A 24,009-nucleotide genomic window follows, 5' to 3' on the forward strand; every position below is an offset into this window, starting at 1 on the left:
GAAGAGATGCTGACTATCCTCCAAATTATTTCCTAAAATTCAGGATTTTTTCACCAAAAGAACATAGTTTATAAGTTTAGACATTTCAATGTATAGCTCTCTATAAGCTATCATATAAGACCAAAGACAATTTGAGCATTAATTTTAGGGGAAATAACATTTTAAAGAAGGTAATGTACAAATGATTGTTAGTAACATTTAGTAAAGACAGTGAATTCCCCTGCTTTTATATTTTTTTACCCATGTCAAACAAATATAATTAAGCTGATCATAGATAAGTAGATAAACTATGTTTTTTTATGTGCATGAGAATGCACATTAAAAATTGCAATTAAATGTTAAAAATCCAGAAAGGACAGCTGAGAGTTATGCCATGAGACACTTGAGTTGCTTAACGTTGTCAATATCAAACTGCTGAGAGTCATCGCAAATCTCCATATCATCAAGAAAGAGCACTGATTCAGAACTTCAAGACTTTAGAAAATAAAAAATAGGTTTATATAATGCTGAGAAAATTCTGGAAGAAGTCTAAAATGCAATCCTATGCATTTATTCAAATGATAGTTTCTGAAACCTAATATTTAAAATTTTATTCTAAAACTTGGACAAATTATTTGCTTGCTCAGATGGAACATTAACAATAAGGTAGAATTCAATTCAACTGTATCACTTATTTGTTATGTGACTTGGATAAGTTATCCTTCTCTGAATATTGTTTTATGGATGAAGAAACAGATGAATACAAACATAAATGCAAACCTCAGAGGTTTGCTGATGAGGCAATGCCTATCAAAGTTTGCCAAATTCAGGTACTAGTTTTATCATTAAAATACTTAAGGTTGGCAATCAATCATCCTTATTGTGAAAAAGTGATAAAACTGAAAAACAAAATTCTTAACTACGAATACAGAAATTTGAATTCCTGGCATAATTGACTATTAACTTATTATCTAATATTGAGCTAAGCATTATTGGAAGTATTGAATTCATCATCTCTGACATACATACATATATTCATTAATATACATTGTTCATTAACTCCATTAATAAGTATAGTAATTCCTTATTACATGCATAATATAATCGTCAATATCTTTATAGCCCATGAGTTCTTTTTGAATCCTGACACTGATCTTATAAGTAGGGCATTTGATATGTCAGGGACTCTACCAACTAATAGCAGTACACTGACTAAGCTCACTCATAAACTGACCTGTGCTTAAAGAGGTAGTCACTTCTGTGGAACCATGACAGCTGTCTTCCTTCATTGCTAATTAACTTTCAAAGCCAAATCAAGTCTCTTGGAAAGTTCTGCCAGGTAACTTTCGGATTCTTGCTTCTTGATTTTTCTTTTCTTCCCCTGATCCCTCACCAATCTAAAAGAGTTTTTCTGCCTTATTGCATTAATATATATATATATATCAGAGACTACATTTTACTGGTATGGAAATATTTTATAATTTGCTCAATAGAAAATTCCTGATGTTTCTTGTGCATGTTTGTAATGTTGGATGTTGGATCACAGATATTTGTGATGTAATTAGAATGCAGTGGTGATAAAATTTTATAGCTACCAGTAATGCAAGTTAATGTCATCTTATAAGAAAATCTCACATAATCTTTGTCAGCACTTTTGCTAAAACATCCCAAATTTTAGTCCTTTATAAATCAGCAAATAGGAATTTTGATGGAGTGATGCCGTTTTTAATGAACAGTGACAGTGGCCCTCCCTGGTGGCTTGATGGGTTAAAACACAGTATTATGAGGCTGTGTACAGTCACTGCCGCCGAGTTCAATTCTCAGCAGCAGACTGCACCTGGCCTGCCCGCTGCTCCCCTCAGCAGTGTGTGTCAGTACATCTCCCTATTCTGCTCCCCACTGTATCTCTGTTGAATCCTCTCACCCCCGGCACCTCTGGCCTGTGGTCCTGTATGCATAAATAATAAATCTTAAAAAATAAATAAGTAAAAGGAGTGACCTTGTCCAAGTTTAGCTCAGACATGCAACAAACTGTTTATCTTTGGTATTCCTTTGCTTCTCTTTGTTGACTATGAACTTGTCTAGTCGATTTGATGAAAAGTATGCAAAGATCAATTTGGATTAACTCCAAACCTCAGTGAAAAAGCTGTGAATCAACTGAGAGAAGTACTGCTTTATCAACTCTTGTTCTTTTTTGTCTGTGGTGTGATAACATCATGTATATACATAAGAATTTATCACTGTAATTTCAAAACCTGTGAATGTCTTATCTATACTCAGAAAAAACTCATACAATTAGAATCTCTTTATTCATGTTCTGAAATAAGTAACCCCTAAGAAGATAGTCAGCAGTTCCACTACTGGGTCAAATTCAAGAAAACAAATTCTGAGTGTATGAAAAACATCTGCATATAAAAAAAGTGAGGGAGAAGAATGATATAGCAGTGATCACAGAGTTGAGTCAATACATTAAACCAGAAAAGAACATAAAATAATAAGGATGAGAATTCAAGCCAGCTTGAACTATCATTTTATGATCTTAGAACACTGGTTTACCAGAAAGAGTAGCTAATTAACTCATTAGCATTGGAACATATGCAATGACTATCTACTTGTTATCATTAATAATATTTCATTTTTGTCTCAGAATGAGCATAAAAGCTCATTAATTCTCACATCTAATGAATTTTAGAAAGCTACCATGATGGTGGGCCCTCCCTGGTGGTGCAGCAGGTTAAACTGCAGCACGATGAAGCTATCAGCAGCCACGGCAGCACAAGTTCAGTCCCCTGCTGGGGCAGTGACCCACATGGTGCAGCAGACTTTCCTGTCTCACCTACTGCTACCGTCAGTGGTGCCTTTCAGTCAGTCAGCCTGTTTTGTTCCCTACTCTGTCTCTGTTGAATCCTTTCACCCCCTGTTCCTCTGGCCTGTACCCTAATTCTTAAATGCATAATTTAAAAAAAAAAGTTATGATGATCTCTATAACTGCAACAAGTAAATATTTAAATAACTTAATAATGATACCCTTGGTTGAAATGGTTGCAAATCTCTACAGTTGAGCTCTGTCTAAAACTTGAAAGATACAGATTATTGTCACTCAATGCTTTCTTCCCTTCACTCCTCATGTTTCATTTTCATCTCCTTGTCCATCAACTCTCCTCAGCCCTCCCATACATTATGTCATCTTTTTATATGACTATTTCTCAGACATGTCACTATCAAGGCTAAAGGTGTCAGGGGTCCCTTTCCTAATAAAAGAGGACTTCCCTCAGGGTGAAGTCAAAGTTCCACCACACTCAGACACAGTGATGGCCTGAGTTGGATCTCTGGCCGGGGAACTGACCCACGTAAAACATCAGGCCCCTCCTGTCTCTCCTGCTCCTGCCCTCAGCAGTGCATTTCAGTAGAGCTGTCTTTTCTACTCTGGACTCTCTTACTGATGAATTATCTCAGCCTTCCTCCCCACTGTTGGCTTACACCCCAATTTTTCTGTGAAAAATAAGTAAACAAAATCTTAAAAAAGAAAGTCCATTCTGGACTAGACGAGAAAATAATAAGAATAATGTACAGGCATATACCAGAGACATTTTGTGGGGGTGGAGTGGGGAATGGGATACGAGGGGGGAGGAGGGAAGTGCACAGGACTGTGGTGATGGCACATGGGTGACTTGGTGATGGGAAACCTGCTGGGATTACAATTGAGATTAAAAAAATGTATAAAATGATGTAAAAATAAACTATTATATTTTTAAAAATTTTAAAAATTAAAAAAGATTTTAAAAATTTAAATAAAAGTTTGGAGAAGTGAAAAAAGAAAGTCCATTCTTTGTTTTGAAAACAATTTAGCAAAAAAAAAAAATAGCAAATGACTATTGCATCATAAAAGCTTAGATTTATCTGGTGCCTTATAATTTACAAGTGCTCTAATACAAGTAATATCATCTGATCTTTACCACAGCCATTACAAAACAGTGAAATAAAAGGACTTGTTGAAGTTGTACAATTAGGACATTTCACAAGCTATAAGCAAAACATAAAATTAGGAAATTGTTTTAATCTGGTACTTCTTTGACCAAAGGACAATAAACTCAATGTGTTCCAACCACTATTTTCTATATCCTGTGACTGTTCCTCAATCATAAAACATCATTCAGTTAGTACAATTATGTGTTTACATGGTTGGGGGAGGAGGCATAAAAGACTCATCCTCAAGTGGTAAAAATGTTATCCTAAATGAAAATGTTAGATATGTTTTGAATAGATAAGTAAAACTAGTTTGCCATAGTGCATTTTTCTTCAAGAACAAGTTGACCTTAACTATGATTCTAAGATGAGTTACCTTGAAAAATCCTAAGAAAGTATTATTTTTCCCAAAAATATTATTTTGTTGTTCTATTGGTAATATTGGCGATTTCATCGTGTTTCCCTTTGTAAATATACAGGCATTTCAATTATTTTGCTGGCAGAACCATTGAAATATCCAAAACAGGTCAAATAGTTACTTTTTAAATACCCATACACTTAAATTATTAAAAAAAGTAAACACTGAGTATTTTCAAATCATGAAAAAGCTGTATGATTTAAAGGAGAATTGAGACTACTCACTTAAAGTTTTGAGGGTACTTTGAATATTTGGTTATTTTAAATACATGAGATGGGGCCGTGCCTGGTGGTACAGTGGGTTAAAGCACAGCACTAAGAAGCTAAAGCCACCTCAGCATGAATTCGAACCCTACCTGCCCCGGAGGTGACCCACATGGTGCGGCAGATCTGCCTATTCTGCTCCCCACTCTGTCTCTTGTGAATCCTCTCACCACCCCAGAACCTCTGGCCTATACCCCAGTTCTTTATGCACAAATAAATAAATCTTTAAAAATATACATATATGAGATGTTATTTCACAGTCTATGACAGGTCTTTTTATTCTTTTAACAACAACTTGCAATTCATATATCTTTGCTTTAAATTAAGTCCAACTTACAGTTTTCTTTCATGGGGAATCCTATTGGTATATTTTAAATCTCTTCCCCCCAACAGAAAATGTATGTAGCTCCCCATCCCATTGTAGAATTTCTGTGGTTTGCATTTTTACAGTTTCAGTCAGTAATCTATTTTGAAGTAATTTTGTGGTTGATGTAAAGAAAATATTTATATCCCTATATTCTTTGCATATGTGTATTCTATTGCTATGATGCTACTTGAAGATCCTTTCTCTGTTGAATCATCATGGTTCTCTTGTCAGTTACGAGTTGACTATATTTGATATGTCTATAACATATCAAACATATGTCTATAACATATGTCTGTTATTTTTGTCTATATATCTTTTCTAGTATCACTAAGTGTCAGTTTCTGTAGCCTTAGGTTACATGTTGAAATCTGGTAGGATAAGTGATTAAAATCTGTACCTTTGCAATATTAAATTTGGTATTTTTAATTTTTGACAACCAAATGAACTTCATAATAAGTTTGTCCCACAAAATAGCTTGCTGATATTTTGAATGGCATTATATGGAAATAATACTAATTTGCCTTGAAAAGAATTGTCACCATAATATTTAGTAGTCTGATCCATGAGCACAGAATATGATTATTCATTTAGATTTTTAAATTTTACTAGTGTTTGATAGATTTCCATACATACATGTGTGTGTATATATTACATACAGTAATATATATATATATATATATATATATATACACACACACACACATATACACATTTTATGAGAAATGTTGTTTTATAGTTTTTTCTCATCTGGTTATGTTTTCAACTGTATGCATCAGGTAATAGAAATTGAGTATATCATCATCTATTGCAAAAAATTATGTACATCTGGTTAGGAATGGGGTTTTGGCTCACATTTGCTGGGGTTATAGATATTAAGAGATTTGAATTCCTCTAGCATCCTTGTTTTCATCTCCCATTGACTTTGGGTTTTTCTATTGATATAAAATGGGTTGTGTCCCACTTCAACAGTTGAAGTCTGAGCCAATATGACTTTATTTAAAACAAGGAAATAATCCAGGTACCATGAGGCCCTATCTACTATGATTATAGTTTTTGTAAGAGACACCAGAAAGCTCAGGCCCTTCATCGCTGTCATACGAGTACACAGGAAATGGGTTGTCATCCCCACACCAGGAAGATGGTTCTCACCAAAAACCTATTTGGTCAGTACCTAGATTTTGGGCAACTTCCCAGAACTGTGAGCAAATAAAGTTCTTCTGTTAGGCCAGTCTGTGGTGTTTTGTTAATTCAGTCCAAACCTACAAATCAATCTATGTAGTCTACTTTGTAGTCTATACCCAACTACCTCGGCTGTCATGGACAATTACTGGAGTCTAGATAGTATGCACTGCTATGGTGACCATATACAGTGCAAGAGAAGCGTGATTCTTTCTCAATCTTTCAATACACCTGGGTTTCTCTTCTGCAACTTCCACAAGTATTTCTTCTCCTATCTCTCACATCCCTCCCTTTCCAGAGACTGGAAAATAAGGGGGGTAGAAAATAGTGGGGGGAGGGAATGTCCATGGATATTGGCCAAAGTTCTGAAAAATTATTTACTTCTGGGTAGAATACCTTTGTTATGGAGGAGGCTTTGGACATATTTAAAATTTGTTATCTTTCTTTTCCCTCATCAGAGCCTTAGGAAGGGATATTCCCTGATGGCCCCGTGGAGAATTTGGTGGAAGGTCAAAAAACAAATTCCGTAAAAATTCGGAAAGTTCCTCTAAGTTGGTAGCTATGGGGATTTACTTTCTCACTCTTATATCAGTTAACTTTTAGCAAAAATTCAGCAGGGTGACCACAGAAGTTGCTGCCCACATGCGCTCCTGAGGCGTTTGCTCGAGTTCAGCAGGTCTTGCCTGTGGCTCTGTAGAAGCTCTGTTAGGGTTTGGACTGTTAAGTCTCTAACTTTATTTGGTCCAAAGTTTATCATTTTATGAGGATAGAAGTGACAAATTCTTTTGCACCAGAACAGAAAACAAAACTTCTATTCTTTGAATTTTTCTGTTTTTAAATTTGTATAATGGAACATATCATTCTTATCTGTTTAACTAACATTTGTTCTTTTCTCTTCTTTTTAAAAATAATTTGCATAGGGCCCTCCCTGGTGGTGCAGCGGGTTAGAGCACAGCACTAAGAAGCTTAAGCCACTTCCTCATGAGTTCGAACCCCACCTGCACCGGAGGAGATCCACATGGCGCGGCAGACCTCTCCTGACCCGCCCGCCGCTCCCCTCAGGGGTGTACTTCGTAAATCTGCCTGTTCTGCTCCCCACTCTGTCTCTGGTGAATCCTCTCACCCTCCGCTTCTCTGGCCTGTACCCCAGTTCTATATGAATAAATAAATAAATCTTTAAAAAAATAATAAAATAAAATAATTTGCATTATTTTTATTTTACATGTCTCTTATATAAGTTACTTTTGATGTTTCTATTTTGCTATATTTAGTCAGAAAGCAAGCCTTTGTATCCATTTTTAATTTCTCTTTTTTTAATTTCTTCTATTTATTAACTCCACCCTTCATTATTTCTTTCAGGTTTTTAGTTATTATTTTTGTAAGTTTCAGTAATTTGTTTTCTTTATTTCTTAATCAATATTATTTTTCAAGGTTTTGATATTTTTCTTACACACTAATTTCGCTGGATACAATTGCTTCTGAGTAATGATATATTTGATTTAGTATTTTGGTTTCTGTGAAATTCTGCTTTCTACATTTTTCTTTTAGTCAAGAGTAATTTAATGTGGGGTATATTAGTGTATTGACTGCTTTGAGGAGGATTCTTTGGTTTCAGTTTTATTACTAACTTATAAAATTTATTTGGTATTATGAGTAGTTTGTCACAACCTAATACATGGTTAATAATCGTGAACATTCTATGAAAGGTATAAGGGAGGTTCTGTTTTCTATTTCTATGGTCTTTAGAATTAGTTATATATTAATCAGTTCTAGTTAGTTTATTTTTAAATTTTATTTTCTTACATGAGAAATTCTCATAGACTGAAAAAGATTGAAAATCTCCTGTTAAGAGCAAAGTCTCTCTGAATTCCAAAGTTTACCCTTGATATTTGCTTCATAAATGTTCATGTCATATTATCTAGCAAAGAGTTTTGGAAAGGTCTGCACAGGCTGCAAACAGACTACTTCCTTTTGTTTACATTTGCTTAACACACTTCTGCTCTCCCTTATTTTATACTTCCTAAATCATTGTCTGATCGGTGTCTCTTTACTATAGCCTAGATTCATAACACAGATATGGGCTTAACTTGTGTCACATTTTATAAATCTTTTTTTAAATGTGCATTTTTATTGAGTTTATATCTGTAGTATGGATAATGTGTTTCTTAACAAGCTTTGTCAGAAAATTTCGGGTTATAATTATATTGTTGTGTCTGTGTGTACAAGTGTGTGAGTTTGCTAATACACAGTTTGCATTCAATGTGTACTTTTAACATTTAATACAATACCATTAAGAATTTTTTATTTTTAGATTTATTTATTTATTCATACAGAACTGGGGTACAGGCCAGAGGCTCAGGGGTGGCGAGAGGCTTCACCAGAGACAGAGTGGTCACCTCCAGGGCAGGTGGGAATCGAACTCATGCAGAAGTGGCTTTAGCTTCTCAGTGCTGTGCTTTAACCCGCTGCGCCACCATGGAGGGCCACCATTTTTTTTTTTTAAAGATTTATTTGTGCATACAGAACTGGGGTACAGGCCAGAGGCTCAGGGGCGGCGAGAGGCTTCACCAGAGACAGAGCGGGGAGCAGAACAGGCAGATCTACGAAGTACACTGCTGAGGGGAGCAGCAGGCGGGCCAGGAGAGGTCTGCCACGCCATGTGGTCTCCTCCGGGGCAGGCGGGAATCGAACTCATGTGGAACTGGCTTAAGCTTCTTAGTGCTGTGCTTTAACCCGCTGCGCCACCAGGGAGGGCCCACCATTAAGAATTTTTAAGCTCTGTCTCTATTTCTTTAGGAACCCATTACTTAACTAACATGAACATTGCTAAATTACCTTTATTCTTCTACATCCCTCAATTCTTTCTCCTCCTCTATCCCAATTCCTCAATATTTAATTGTCTAGACAATTATACATGTCTACATTTATAGGACAGGACTTGTCATCAGAGGAACACTAAATTCGATTTAGCCTTACTCCTTTACCCCTTTTTTCTCTCACATTTTATGTTATTTTTATATCATCATAGAATCTGCATTTACATTATTTAGATACATAATCTCACATTTATTTTAGTATTACATTTACATGTAAACACTTTCCAAATGTCCAACCAATCCTTCTATGTGATGTTTCCCCAGACATCCTTTGATTGGTTATAATTTACTTTCCAGTGATGTTTGTAATAAGAATCCTGGGGAAACCATTCCTCGATTTCTGACACGTCCATAAGTATTTTTAGATACCATAAAGGGAAGATTGATTCCCCATACACTCCATCACTGACACAATTATGCCCTGAATATCTGATTAATGTAAAATTATAACATTAAATATTGCCAGAAAAATTTGATCAACCTGATATTTTGCCCCTGTATAAATGACACGCTTGTGAGGCTTCACATCTACACAGTCTCAGCTTGCCCTGTCATCATGACATTCCCTCTTCCCACACCAATTACAAAATGAACACTCAACTAATTTTTGAGTAAATTTCATCTTTATCAGAATGGTTCAACTGGTTGATCTTATAGATGAATATTTTGTGGGTTTTAACTCTCTGCAATATCACTTCTTAAAAATAAAGACATCACATGATTTTTACCAAAGAAATAGAAAACTATAAATCTAATATCTGCTGGTTATGAAATTGAAGTCCCCTAAAATGCTTTTCATCTAAAGTATGCCAGCACAAACCAACATATTATTTCCAAAGTTACCAGATTCACATATATTCCTTTTTTTTTTTTTTTTTAAGATTTATTTATGTATGTATCCAAGAGCTGGGGTACGGCCAGAGATGCAGGGGGTGAGAAGATTCCCCAGAGACAGTGTGGGGAGCAGCACAGGCAGATCTTACTGAATACACTGCTGAGGGAAGCAGTGGGGAGACAGCAGAGGTCTGCTGCACCATGTGGGTCAGCTCCCTGGCCAGGGTTTGAACTTGTGCTGCAGTGGCTGTGGAGAGCTTTATAGTGCTGTGCTTTAACCTCTTGTGCCACCAAGGAGGCCCTCACCAATATTGTCTTCTATACCCATATCATAGTGAGGTCCCTGGCATATAGCATTAGTGTTTTCCAGTATTTTTTATAGCTTATTACAAAAACATTAGAATGAAACTATCTTATTCTAACATTTAGTTCATTTAATGTATTAAAATCAATAATAGAGCTATGTTTTATATTCATAAGAAGATTACTGGGATAATTTCTCCTTTTCCTTATCTTCTGCTGTTGTCCATAGCTTATTTTATCAGGGATTTTTTTAAATCTAATTATTTACCATTACCAGATTTTAATAAATAAAATATTTTCCCAAGTTATTCATTGAGTACAGACTATGTTAAGTATTTGTCTAAGTTTTGGTGACATAGCTGTAAACAAGACAAATAAAACCAAAGTTCTTCCTCCCCGGACAAAGCATGAGGTGTATCTCCGGCCAGGGAGCTGACCCACATGGTGCAGCAGACCTCTCCTGTCTAATCCGCTGATTCCCTCACAGCGTATTTCAGTGGATCTGCCTATTCTGCTCCCCACTTTGTCTCTGGTGAGTCCTTTCACCTCCCCACACTCCTCTGGCCTACACCCTAGTTCTTGTATGCACAAATAATTAAAAAATAAACCTTAAAAACAAAGACCCCCTATTGTGAAGACCAGTGCCCTGTCATGACATAGCTGTGAGCCAGCTGTTGAGAACATCAGGCACTACTGGTTCACAGCTGCCTTTCTTGGTAATTGCTCTCACCTAGGAACCTGTTAACCTAAGATCACCATTCCCACGCCTCACCTCACCCACTGGCAATGACCACTCTGAAAGTTCTTGTCAGTTCCAGGCCTTTCTACAGAACCAACTAGGTCTCAGTTGTTGCAATCTCTCAAAACAATGAACAAAAGGAAAAACAGCACTGCTAATTTGAAGGTTTTTTTCTTCAACTTCAACATCCCTTCCCAAGGAAATTTACAAGCCTCCTGTGACACTTTCATTCCATTTGAGAAATAAGACAACGAACAAAAAGGTAAATAGCTGGTAGTGGCCAAAATTCAAGAGTCATTATCAAGCATTCACATGAAATAGAAGTAAAATGTGTAGACTTTAGACTTAACTCCTGAGGCTCCTAATATCAGCAACATTTTAATAGATTCTTTGCTGCTCTGAGGTAAGCAGATGTTGTACATGAAAATAAAATTAGAAGACCCAAATGAAAGAAAAAACGGGATCACAGGATTCTAGTTGGGAAATGCCTAACTAGTGACAGCAATAACCTCTGAGTAATAAAATATCCTGTCACGACGAGAGGCCCCCATAACTGTACTCTAGTAAAGTGGTGATAATACAATTTATGTTTTCATGAAATTAAGAAGCTTTAAGCTAAGGCTACAAGGCTATAGGAACCACTTTTCCCCAGACCCCTTTAAACTTTGATAATAGCTCCTGATAATATTTGCTCCCTGGCCATCTCCTGCATGTCTACTCATTCTACCAGGTTTATGGCAGGACAAGAGTCCCCCTTTCCAGAACTGCCTTACATTACACCTCAAGAGAAAGCAACCAGAACTCCAGCCATAAAAAGATATAGCCTTGCAACTCTTTTCAATTTCAGCTTTGTTTTGAAGAACATACCCCTCAAACAAGTTGAGAAAGAGTGAACACACTTGTAACCAGTAATGATGAGGTCTCCACAGCCATCTGGCTGTGCCCAGTGCTTCCTTTAGCACTTCAGAAACACTTCCAAAAGTTTCTTTTCAGCAATTCTACATCCCAGAAGTATCTCCAAGGCTGGTTAAACACTTTAGTAGTCTTGCTGACTCCACAGTTATTACTCTTCTGTGGCATCATTAAATAAGTCTGATGTTTACAAAGTGGAGTATGTACCATAGGTAAGTACTTCCTCCTGAGGGAAAATACACACCTTGGACTCCTCTAATTGGAAAAGTAATGCCACAGGCACTAACTTGCCTAGAATTTTCTCTTTTTAGTGAAAAAAAAAATATTAGCAAGAAAATTGCTAGTTTTAAGACATTTTCCGTTGGTATTTTTTAAAAATAAGCTTAAGGAAAAGGGTCAAGAACTCCTAATTAATGATGTCATAGTAACTCCCCCAAATATTTGCTTTATCATGACAATATTGAGTGACTACACATGTTGTAATGTGAAAAGTTTTTTAAATATGTGTACAGAATCCACTATGTTGCTTAAATCACATGGGCTCACAAACCCAGTTAATAAAACAATGTTAGGCATTACTCCATATGTCTTCATTACGGTATTGAAGCTTTGTGTTAACCATCTTCAGAAATGCCTTAGCTAATATAGATGTGTTCATCAATTTCTATTCATCTATTCAGATAATATTGTGAACCTCCCCAGTTACAGTCTTATTTAACTAAGATGTATGAAGTCTATCATTTAACTGGACTAGTAAATCTTTATATTCCACTGACACTTCTGTAGCCAGTAGACGTCCTCATGATGCCTTTCCTTGGGGAAATACAGTAGCAAATAACATAAGACTGTTTGCAATACATTAAGCTAAGACTTACAAAAGCAGTGGTATTTTCATAATCATAAGTGTTCCTTAATTGATGCTTAATACCAAAGCTGTACCTGCACATGGCTTTACTATTTTATTATCTCTACACAAAGAGAAATAAACACCTGTTGAGTCCTGCAAGGTTCCACACTATTACAGTCTTGGTAGAAACAGAAAGGTTCATTTGGGGTCACAAGCCCCTAGAAGTCAGAGGAACTTCCTGGAGGAATACAATCCAGTCTTTTCCAAGGTTGGCTTCCTGCAGAGACTAATTCAGCATGCAATTAACAAAAGTGCCTTAACAAAGGGACGTCTCCCTTATGGAAATAGAAAAACTCAATGGAACTTCTGCTGGAAATTGTTTTAAAAGGGCAATGTAAATGAGTACATTTTCCAATTATTCTGAAAATTGCTTTTGAAATTATTTTTTTAATGTTGCAAGCCTTTTTTTTAAATATATGTGACACTCAGCTGTTCTTATAAATCCAGAGGTGTCATATTTGATGCTTGTTTTAAAAAAAATGAATGTTTTCTGTGTTCCTAGGGGTCATCATTATGAATGTCAAAATTATTTAGGCTCTGAAAGAGGATACAATGGAACAAAGAAAATTTGTTCAGCAAGTGGTGCTGGGAAAACTGGGAAGCTACATGCAAAAAAATGAAACTAGATCACTGCCTCACTCCAGTCACAAAAATCAACTCGAAGTGGATTAAAGACCTAGACATAAGGACAGAAAGCATAAAATACCTAGAAGCAAAGATGGGTCAAACACTACACGACACACACTTCAGCGACATCTTTAAAGACAGAGCACCCAACGCCACAATAGTGAAGGCAAAGATAAATAGATGGGACTACATGAAGTTAAAGAGCTTCTGTACAGCAAAAGAGACATTACTAAAAACAAACAGACAGCCCACTAATTGGGAAAACATTTTCTCACACAAAAGTAGCGATAAAGGACTGATCACAAAAATATATGGAGAACTGATGAAACTCAACAAAAATAAACAACCCCATCAAAAAATGGGCAGTAGAGCTAAAAAGACACTTCTCCAAAGAGGAAATGCAGATGGCCAACAGGCATATGAAAAAATGTTCAACATCACTCGTAATAAGGGAGATGCAAATTAAAACCACAATGAGATACCACCTCACCCCAGTGAGAATGGCACATCTTCAAACAACTAGCAACAACAAATGTTGGTGAGGATGTGGAGAAAAAGGAACTCTCCTGCATTGCTGGTGGGAATGCAAACTAGTACAACCACTATGGAAAACTGTTTGGACGTTCCTCAAACTGCTAAACATGGAGCTTCCCTATGACCCAGCAATCCCACTCCTAGGTATCTACCCAAAAGACACAAAAACACTGATTGAAAAAGATACTTGTACCCCCATGTTTATTGCTGCTTTATTTACAATTGGAAAAACATGGAAGCAGCCCAAATGCCCAAAAGTAGATGACTGGATTAGAAAGATGTCGTACATATATACAATGGAATATTACTCGGCAACCAGAAAAGAGAAACACATGTCTTTTGCAGCAACTTGGATGGAGCTGGAAAAGATCATACTTAGTGAGATAAGCCAGAAAGAGAAAGAAAAATACCGGGTGGTTTCACTCATAGCAGGAGTATAATGGACCAGGCGAGAAAAATAACAAAAATAATGAACAACCATATACCAGAGACATTCTGTGGGGGTGGAGTGGGGAATGGGATCAAAAACTGGGGGGTGGGGAAGGGAGGGAAATGCACGGGACTAAGGTGGTGGCACAGGGGTGATTTGGTGATGGGAAACCCGCAGGAATTACAATCGAGATGGAAAAAAAATATGTGCAAAATGATGTAAAAATAAACTTTGTAATAAATAAAAAAAAAAGTCAAAAAATTATTTAGGCTCTGGTGGAAATATCTTTTGGACATCATATTTGCCCTTAACAGGGTGGATTAATTTTATTGCTTATATTTCCTTTTGATTTACTTTTCTCTTTTCTCTTCTATCACTGTCAAATTCACTGTCACTTGTCACTGACTCCAGTGAACCTGCCAAACCTATGTCCTAGTTCCAATTTTTTATTGCATCATAGGCTGTGTCTTGTATGACCTGCTTTCATCTATTTTGTGTGACACCAAAACATTGATTTTTTACTTATATAAAACATTTTATCTTTATCTCCTTATATTTATAAATTATAAAATATGCATATTTATAATTCATAAAACAAATTATTCATGAAGCAAGTTCAATAAAACAATACATTTCTAAAATAAAAATGTCTAAACATTTCAAAAAACTGTAATACAAACACAAATTTGCTATATTATAAATGTCAAACAAATACACATATTGTTATGGGAAGTATTAGCCACTGCTGGTTCTCCTGCTCTGTTCTACTTCTGCTCCCAGGAGACCCCTGACCTGGACACTAACTTATGAGCATCCTTGGCTCAGTTGTACTCACCTTCCCAGACATAATCATTCAACAGTGGAGCACCTGTGCTCAGGAATTCTACTTTCTGGTCCCATCAAACTGGGAGAGAGAGCCCTAACTCCATCTTTTTTGTTGTTGTTTGGAAAGATCCTCCTGTTTCAGAAGGTCCTACCAAGGAAGCAATCTGAGCTCTTTTGTTCATTTGCTGAGGAACACAAGATGAGTTAGGTGATTCTGAAAAAAATGTCTTGTTGGAGCTGAATACTAGTGTCATGACAGTTATGTTTGCAGGTCTGACAAAGGACACATGCAAAAGGAACCAAATCCCCTCATGCCACATACAATAAGACCACCAACCAACATCTGATATGGAGTTATTCATATTTAATTACCAGGGTAATCAAAACTATTAGAGAATCAGGGAATGGGAGTTCTATACAGAGGTACCTTTTATGAGCATTTTATTGTTGACTTAACCTTTGCTTGTTTAAGACCTTTTGTTATTCATATTCCTGTTCTAAGCCTCAATGAGAAAATGTGCTGTAATTGATTAATGGGTAAGTGAAATAGTTACAGGGGAGGGATAGGGACTTCTCAGGACCCCAAACCTACCTGCTTTAAATAGGTTCTACCAGCCACCACATCAAGACAAGACATATTCTCACCACCCACACCTCTGGCCTGGATTTCACTCCAATTCTTCTATTAAAATTAGACTCTTAAAAAAAAATACTCTAATGCAATAAGACCTTAATAGAAAGGGACTTTAATACAATTAGTGTGTAATAAAGATAACAGAAGAAAAATAATATAGTTTTAATGGTTTCAATTAAACACCCTAAATAACCCATCCCTTCATGGATAAATGCCCAGCCAAACAGGGCTGGCCCAAAGCAGGGCCACTGGGACACAAAAGCTTCCACCAGTCTAAGGTACCTTCAAGTGGGAACCCATGGGAATAGGGTGGGAGGGGGCAAAAAAGTCTGGAAGGAAAAAAACACATAAAAACCCAAGTTAAAATAAGGCTGCCATTGTCAGCCTCCCCAGAGATCTCTCACCCATGTCTCTGTCTCTTCTAATTGCCCCCCTCCATGTCCCCCAAGTTCTGGACACAAGGCCAAGGCCAGGGAGCAAGTGCAGCTTCTTCACAGGTCTCTGTTCTCCTTATCACTTCTCCAGAGTCCCTTCTAGATCTCCTTCCTCATTTGTTAAATTCTCCAGCTTCCCCTCCCTGCCCAGCTCCACCCTTCCTTAGGGTGGGGCAGGGAACCAGGAACCTCTCCTTTCCCTGGGGCCACCCTGTAAGAATATGACTAAAGAAACAGGAGCTGTCAATACATTAGAATGAAGTTCTACAAGTTTCTTAACTTTGGAGTAGGGTTAGATATAGACAGTGTCATTGATTCAAAACTCATTTTCTGATTTAAATTTATGAGCAGCTATAAATTAACACCTTTTGTACAATCTTCGCTCCCAGGAAGTAGGGTGGATACAGCTTCAATATGATTGCTGGACATGATCTTGCTGACAATGCGGTTTCCTAGGATTGAGGTCCACTCGCATCTCTGTCTCCATCTAGCCATGATGTCCTCAGTGGTCTCCTGGATGGTCAGTACAAGTGCTACAGTGATACAATAGCTTGTTTAAAATTTTGGCAAAGCCATTTAACCTCTGAAAACTTACTTTCTATAGTCAACTGTTACAATTTTTCAGAAAACTGTTTCAATCCCCATCTTCTGGTTAACCACAAATTCCCACAGAAACAAAATTCGATAATTTTCTAATTTCTAATTGGCCACTTAGGATTAGAAATGCCTGATGCCACTGGCCTTCAAATGTATAGCCGATGACTTTTATGACTTTTCACATCAGAATTCTTTGTTGGAGGGAGAATATATGTTGTGTTCTTTTTAACATAGAGCACATGATGCATAGAAAGTCATGATGCATTTTTTTTTTCTTTTTAAGATTTATTTATTTATGCATATAGAACAGGATACAGGCCAGAGGTACATGAGTGCCGAGAGGATTGAGCAGAGACAGAGTAGAACAGGCAGACTTACTGAAGTATCTGCTGAGGGGAGCAGTGGAAGAGACAGGAGAGGTCTGCTGCACCATGTGGGTCACATCCAGGGCCTGGGATTGAACTCGCACTGAAGCAGCTGTGGCTAGTTTGCAGTGCTACACTATAATCCACTGTGCCACCAGGAAGGGATTTTTCTTAATTTTTCAAGCAAACTATGTCATGAGTTTTCCAACTATATATATACATTCCCATGTTGACATTCTGATGTTGATTATAGTCAGATAGCTATTCACTGGCATGCAGATACTGCAATTTAGAAGGTTACCAAAATTCTCCTAACAATTGAAATAGCCATTAACATTTTAAGTTCTAATTGCAACCTATTATCACCAATATATGACATTTTAAAGCATTTTCTTTGCTATTTAATCATTTAACTGGAGTGTGTCATTGTGTTTTTATTTCCATTTTCCAGATAATGAATGAGGATGAACATTTTCAAATATTATTAGTTATTTTAATATACTTATATGTAGAGTGGCTTTTGACTTTTCAGGCTTATACTCATTTTTTAAAAATTGAAAGCATTTTCTTTCACAGTTTCATTAATGAGATCTTAATAAATGCATATTTGGAGAAGATACCATCACACATATTTTCTCTTACATTGTGACTTCTTTTCTTCTTATTGTGACTCTGCTACATAGAATTTTTCTATTTTCCATTTTTCTATTTTAAATTTTCCAATCTTTTCTTTTGTAGCCAATTCTTTTCATGTCTACCAAAAAGAAAAATTTGTTTATTAAAAGCCATGAGTGCATTTTCTTATGTTACCTTTTAGAAAGTTTGATGGGTAATTTTGTTTGTATTTTCCCCAACATTTTTTTATCTTTCATATTCATATTAAAGTGTTATTTGCGATTGACTTTTGTGATTAGAATGCAGTAGAATCCAAATGGCTCCTATTAGTAGTAGTTTAGTACTAATTTTGTTGTTATCATCATCATAATCATTATTATTATTGCTACTACTATCATTCCAGCTATCACATCCAGAACCATTTATTAAACAGATCATCTTTTCTTTGTTACAATGAAGTGACACTTCTGTCACATATCATGTTTCTATAGATATTCATGTGCTTATTTCTCTAAAATCTGTATTCTGATCATTGATCTCTTTTATCCTTGTGACAATACCATGTAATTTTAATTTCTATTACTAATTATATCTTGATATCTGGTATTATAAATTCTCTCTCTTTGTCTTTGCTAGATTGGTTCTTTAATTTTCTGTGTAATTTTTGGAATCAGCTTGACAAGGAAAATTATTGGAATTTTGATTGAAATTACATACATTATTTGAGAACTGGCATCTTAACAATATTGAACCTTCTCACAGGGTCTAGTAAATCTTATTTTAATTTAAGTAGCTCTTTTATTTATTTTCAAGAATATTTTGTAGCTTTTTTTGTACCATTGTCACATACAACGTTTCATTAGGTTTATTATTGAATGCTTTATTTTGATTCTCTTGTAAATGGCATTGGCTTTCCAATTTCATTTTCTACTGTTTGCTAATTTATTAAACTGGAAGTTATTTTTATCATGAATTTGTACTCAACAACATTGCTTAATTCATATATAGCTTCTAACAATTGTTTTTGTGATTTTATTAACCTACTACATATATATGTATATGTAGAAAAATGCATATACAGATGAGAATCTTACTATTTCTTTTCTACTGTAGTAAATTCTGTCTCATCTTGTTATAATAACTGAACCTAGTGTTGTGTTACTTGAAAATGATCTCCCTATAAACTCAGAAACACTGATCTATATTTACTATTTAAAATGAACTAACTGCATGTTATTGAATACATAAATACTTTGTAAATATATATTTATTTTTCTTTTCTTTTAATAGTTTATTTATTTATGCATACAGAACTGGGGAATAGGCCAGAGGTGCAGGGACCATGAGAGAATTCACCAGAGACAGAGTGGGGAGCAGAACAGGCAGATCAATGAAGTATACTGCTGAGGGGAGGAGCAGGCCAGTCAGAGAGGTCTGCTGTGCCCTGCAGATCGCCTCTGGGGCCAGGTATCGAACTTTCACTGAAGCAGTCACTGACAGCTTTTCAGTGTTGCGCCCCAACTTGCTGTGCCACCAGGGAGGGCCCTATTTTTCTTAAATCATCCATGGTCATTGGATTTTACCAAAGATCTTTTATTCACTTATTGAGATAATCATTATATTTTTCTTCTGTTTCTCTTAAAAAAGAAATTACATTAAGGAAGAAATGTAATTTTTAATAAGTGAAAATAATTAGGATTTATTATAATTTATCTACACTACTGGATATCTTTACTAAATTAGGTATTTTATGGAATTAGGTATCCATTTGTGGGGGGATTGCCCTGTGACTTCTTTTTTTATAACTTGGTGACTTGATGTCCAGGAAGTTTTGATTTTCTGAACTATTCTGTGTAAGAGTGATAAGTTTTTTTAAATATTTTGAGGATGATGTCAGAATCCCTTTACAAAAATAAGCCAAGAAATTTATAGATGAAACTGGACCTACCATGAATGTTACATTTTGACTGAATACCTGCACTGCTACCTTTATCATTGAGGTTGTTCATTGTGTAACTTATAATTGTGTGATAGAACTATGATTAACGACAGAAGTGAGGAACATAGCTAAGAGGGAAGAATGTAACGGCATGTTAGGAAAGCTGAAGGAGCACAAAGAGGTTACCTCCTCCAGCTGCAGTGGTCTCACGTGACTAGTCCAGTCTTTCATCACCATGCCCATCCCAAGAGCAGATCAGTGACAAAGGGTGTTGTGCTTCACCTGCCTTCTCCTTCCCTTAATGCTGAGGGCATCTTTGTATCTTTCATTAAAGCTAAATAAACTTGGTCCTCCCTGGTGGTGTAGGGGCTAAAGACACAGCACTCTCAAGCTATCTCCAAGCCACTGAGGCAGGAGTTCAATCCCCGGCCTGGGAGCTGACCCACATGGCACTGGAGATCTCTCCTGTTTCCCCACTGTTCCCCTCAGCAGTGTATTTTAGTAGATCTCCCTGTTCTGCTCCCTACTCTGTCTCTGGTGAATCTTCTCATTCCCATACCTCTGGCCTACACCCCAGTTCTTGTATGCATAAATAATTTTTTAAAAAAGCTAAATAAATTTGGTGATGGATATAGTTTATCATGTCATGCAATTTTGATCTGCAATCAAAACTAAGACCTATGAATCATTTATTTTTTGAAATCAGCTGTCCCAGTTGGAGTCTGTTATTTATGTATGTATTGATTGATTCTCCTTAAAATTTTATTCTTTTGCCATTTATACAAATATCTTGGTTTGGAGATACAGCTTCACACCTCTACAGGTACCCAGAGTTCACTCCCCCCCACCACAGCTCCAGTGCCAGGTGCAGTCACTATCCCCTGGTACCTTCCTTGCCAAAACCAATGTGTCCTATCAAGTTAAATGGATGGTGAGTTATAATTTCTCAAAACAATACTTTACAAACCAGCACTTGCCATTTAGTAAGTGTTCTCTGTGTTCTTGGGGGGGAAAAAAGGTATGTTTTGCAGTGTGAAGTTTGTCAGTTTGATTTATGTCAGTTAAATCTGTTATATTATGTACATTTTTACAAAAAAAAAGATTTTTGTCTACTTGGTCTGTTAGTACTTAAGGAAGGTGTTTAAAAATCTCCCATGATAGCTGATGTATCATCTATCATCTTCCCCATTTTACTTTGATTTTCTATAATTTTTGAGGCTATATGCTGTTAAGTGAATTATTCTAGCAAACTAACCATTTTATCTTTATAAAATTTATCTTGCAATATATGCTATAACTCAGAACTACCTCATGAGGTAACTCTATAGGCATACAAACAGGATCATATTATTATTACCTGATATATACACATATATACACACATATGCATAAATACATAAATTTGTATGTACACCCATACATACATACATACATACCAATATAAATATAAATATGTGAAGGGGCAGATTTATAAAAACAGGAAAGGGAAGTCAAGGATGTTTGCACAGACAAATGCTTATCAGAGTTTGAAAGAGGTATCAGAAAGAGGTGACCCTGAAAGAGGCAGGTTTTTAGAGGAAACTCTGCAGAGGCCTCCCTGGTGGCACAGGGACTAAGTCCCAGCACTATGGAGCTGTTCTCAGCCACTGCAGCACGTGCTTCATCCCTGGCCAGGGAGCTGACCCACATGGTGCAGCAGACCTCTCCTGTCTGGCCCACTGCTCCCCTCAGCAATGTATTTCAGTAAAATTGCCTTGTCTTCTCCTCACTTGTCTCTGGTGAGTCATCTCATGCCCCTTCCTGCACCTCAGGCCTACATCCCATGTTTTACATGCGTAAATATATACATCTTTAAAAAAAAGAAATAAAAAAGGGTCCTCCCTAATGGTGCAGCTAGTTAAAGCACAGCACTAAGAAGCTAAAGCCACTGCAGCATGAGTTCCATCACGGACCCTCAGGTGACCCACATGGCGTGGCAGATCTCTCCTGACCACCGTGTAAAAGTATCGGAATGTTGCTTGTGGTAAAAAACTAATGGGATGTTATCGAAGGCCCTGGATGTAGTCAGAAGCCCAGGCACCAGCAGGACATTATTTGCAGTTACCACCTGCATGAAGGAGGATCCGAGAGTGACTCATCCTAATGGACTGCATACTTTGGAAATTTCCCAGCCCCAAATTTTGATGTAGAAGACCCTCTGTTCAGAGGCTCAGGGTCCATCCCGTCTGGGCGAGACCGTTGAGTCGGTATCCGCCGGATATCGGACCCTAGCCCGGGTGACCAATAAGGCTTGTTCTTGACTTTTGCATCAGTTTCGTGTCTCCACATTTCGTGAACTCTAACACCCGCTGCTTGGCTCAGCAGTGTACTTTGTCTGTCGGCCTGTTCTTCTCCCCACTTGTCTCTGGTGAGTCCTCTCACACCGCTCCTAGCACCACTGGCCTGTACCCCAGGTCTTACATGCATTAATAAATCGTTTAAAAAGGAAAGAAAGAAAGAGACCTGCACAGCCTGAGGCCGGCTGAGAGGAGCTGCCTCTGCTGCTTTGCACAGGGAGAAGCTTGGTGAAGAGAAGCACCTGCACAGTCAGGGGCAGGCAGGAGCTGCCGGTCATCACCCTTATACCACCTTGCCTGTCGTCTTCAACTTTCAGCAATCTTGGTGTGATATAATTCAGTATGGTTTTATTATAAACATTCTGCTTTAGTGCAATAAATCTTTGAGAACCTATGCTTCAGCTTCTTCATAAATTTGGAAACACAATTTCCAAGCACTGTTACTATGTCATTCTATGTCTCCCTTCCCTTCACTTTAAACTGAGGGAGGCTAAAGCGTTTCTCACGTGTCTCATGTGTCTCACATTAAGGTAATTTTTAATTGACTTAAAAGATTTAAAACAGTTTCTGTACTTTGTGCAGCTGAACAATGCTGGGAGACACAAAATAGGTAAGAAAAGGAACCATCAAGTTGCCATGGAAACTGGCCAAGGGTCCATGTGGGGAGGACCTGGGGGGTTATGAGGGGGACTGTGAAGAATTCCCTGCAAAAACAACCCAGTGGGGCATCTCCTTTGTAGAAGGCCCACCTGCACCTGATGTCCCAGCAGGTTACAACCAACAGAGACCCACTCCCTCCCCCATTCATGAAATACCAAAGCAGGCTACAAAAGGGAGCCCCAAACCCTTGAGGGCAAACCTCTCCCATCTGGCCCACTGCTTTTCTCAGCAACATATTTTAACAAATTTGACTTTTCTGTTCTCTACTCTGTCTGGTGAAAGAAAACACCCCTCTTGTGTGTGTGTGTGGGGGGGGTTAGTGCACTAGACTATGGTGATGGCACAGGGGTGAATTGGAATAATCCCCATGGGGATTAAAACTGAGATGGAAAAAGGCACAAAATGATGTAAAAGTAAACGATTATATTATTTTAAAAAGAAAAAAGAAAACACCCCTCTGACCTCTGGCCTCACCCCGATTCTTCCCCATTACATGTCACCTCTTTTCTTTATTTTTAATTTTTTTCCTCTGCCAGACTGTATATGTTTTACTTAACTTCTAGTTCACTAACCTTCATTTTGGGTGATTACTTGGCTCACTTAAACTATAACTTAGAGCTTATAAATCATAGCTCATTTAAATTATAAACTATTTTAGTCTTAGTTACAATTTCACATGAGAGTTTAGAATCCATGATTGTGATGAAACTATTCATACCGGGCCCTCCCTGGTGGCTCAGCGGGTTAAAGCACAGCACTGAGAAGCTAAAGCCGCTTCCGCATGAGTTCGATTCCCGCCTGCCTCGGAGGTGACCACATGGCGCGGCAGACCTCTCCTGACCCGCCCGCAGCTCCCCTCAGCAGTGTACTTAGTCAATCTGCCTGTTCTGCTCCCCACTCTGTCTCTGGTGAAGCCTCTCGCCGCCCTTGAGCCTCTGGCCTGTACCCAGCGCTGTATGTACAAATAAATAAATCTTTAAAAAAGAAAAACTATTCATACTATATTCTATTTTCTTGAGCCTTTTTTTTAGCCACTTTATGTTTGTGACTTGATAATGGCACAATATGGTCAACAAGTCTACTTCTGACGTCTGAATTTTAGGTTGTTTGTTTTTAATCAATTTGTAAGTTCTCCCAGGCGGGCAGGTAATTTATTTTTAATTTCTGGATGAGAATAAGTATATAAATTGTAAAGACTCTACTGAATACATTACATTTTCCCAGTTTTCCCAGAAGTGATGTCAGCTTGGGGAGCTGTGGGGCTGGGGGT

Source organism: Condylura cristata, unplaced genomic scaffold (assembly GCF_000260355.1).
Source record: "Condylura cristata isolate star-nosed mole 26May11 unplaced genomic scaffold, ConCri1.0 scaffold00013, whole genome shotgun sequence".
Classification (NCBI taxonomy): Eukaryota; Metazoa; Chordata; class Mammalia; order Eulipotyphla; family Talpidae; genus Condylura; species Condylura cristata.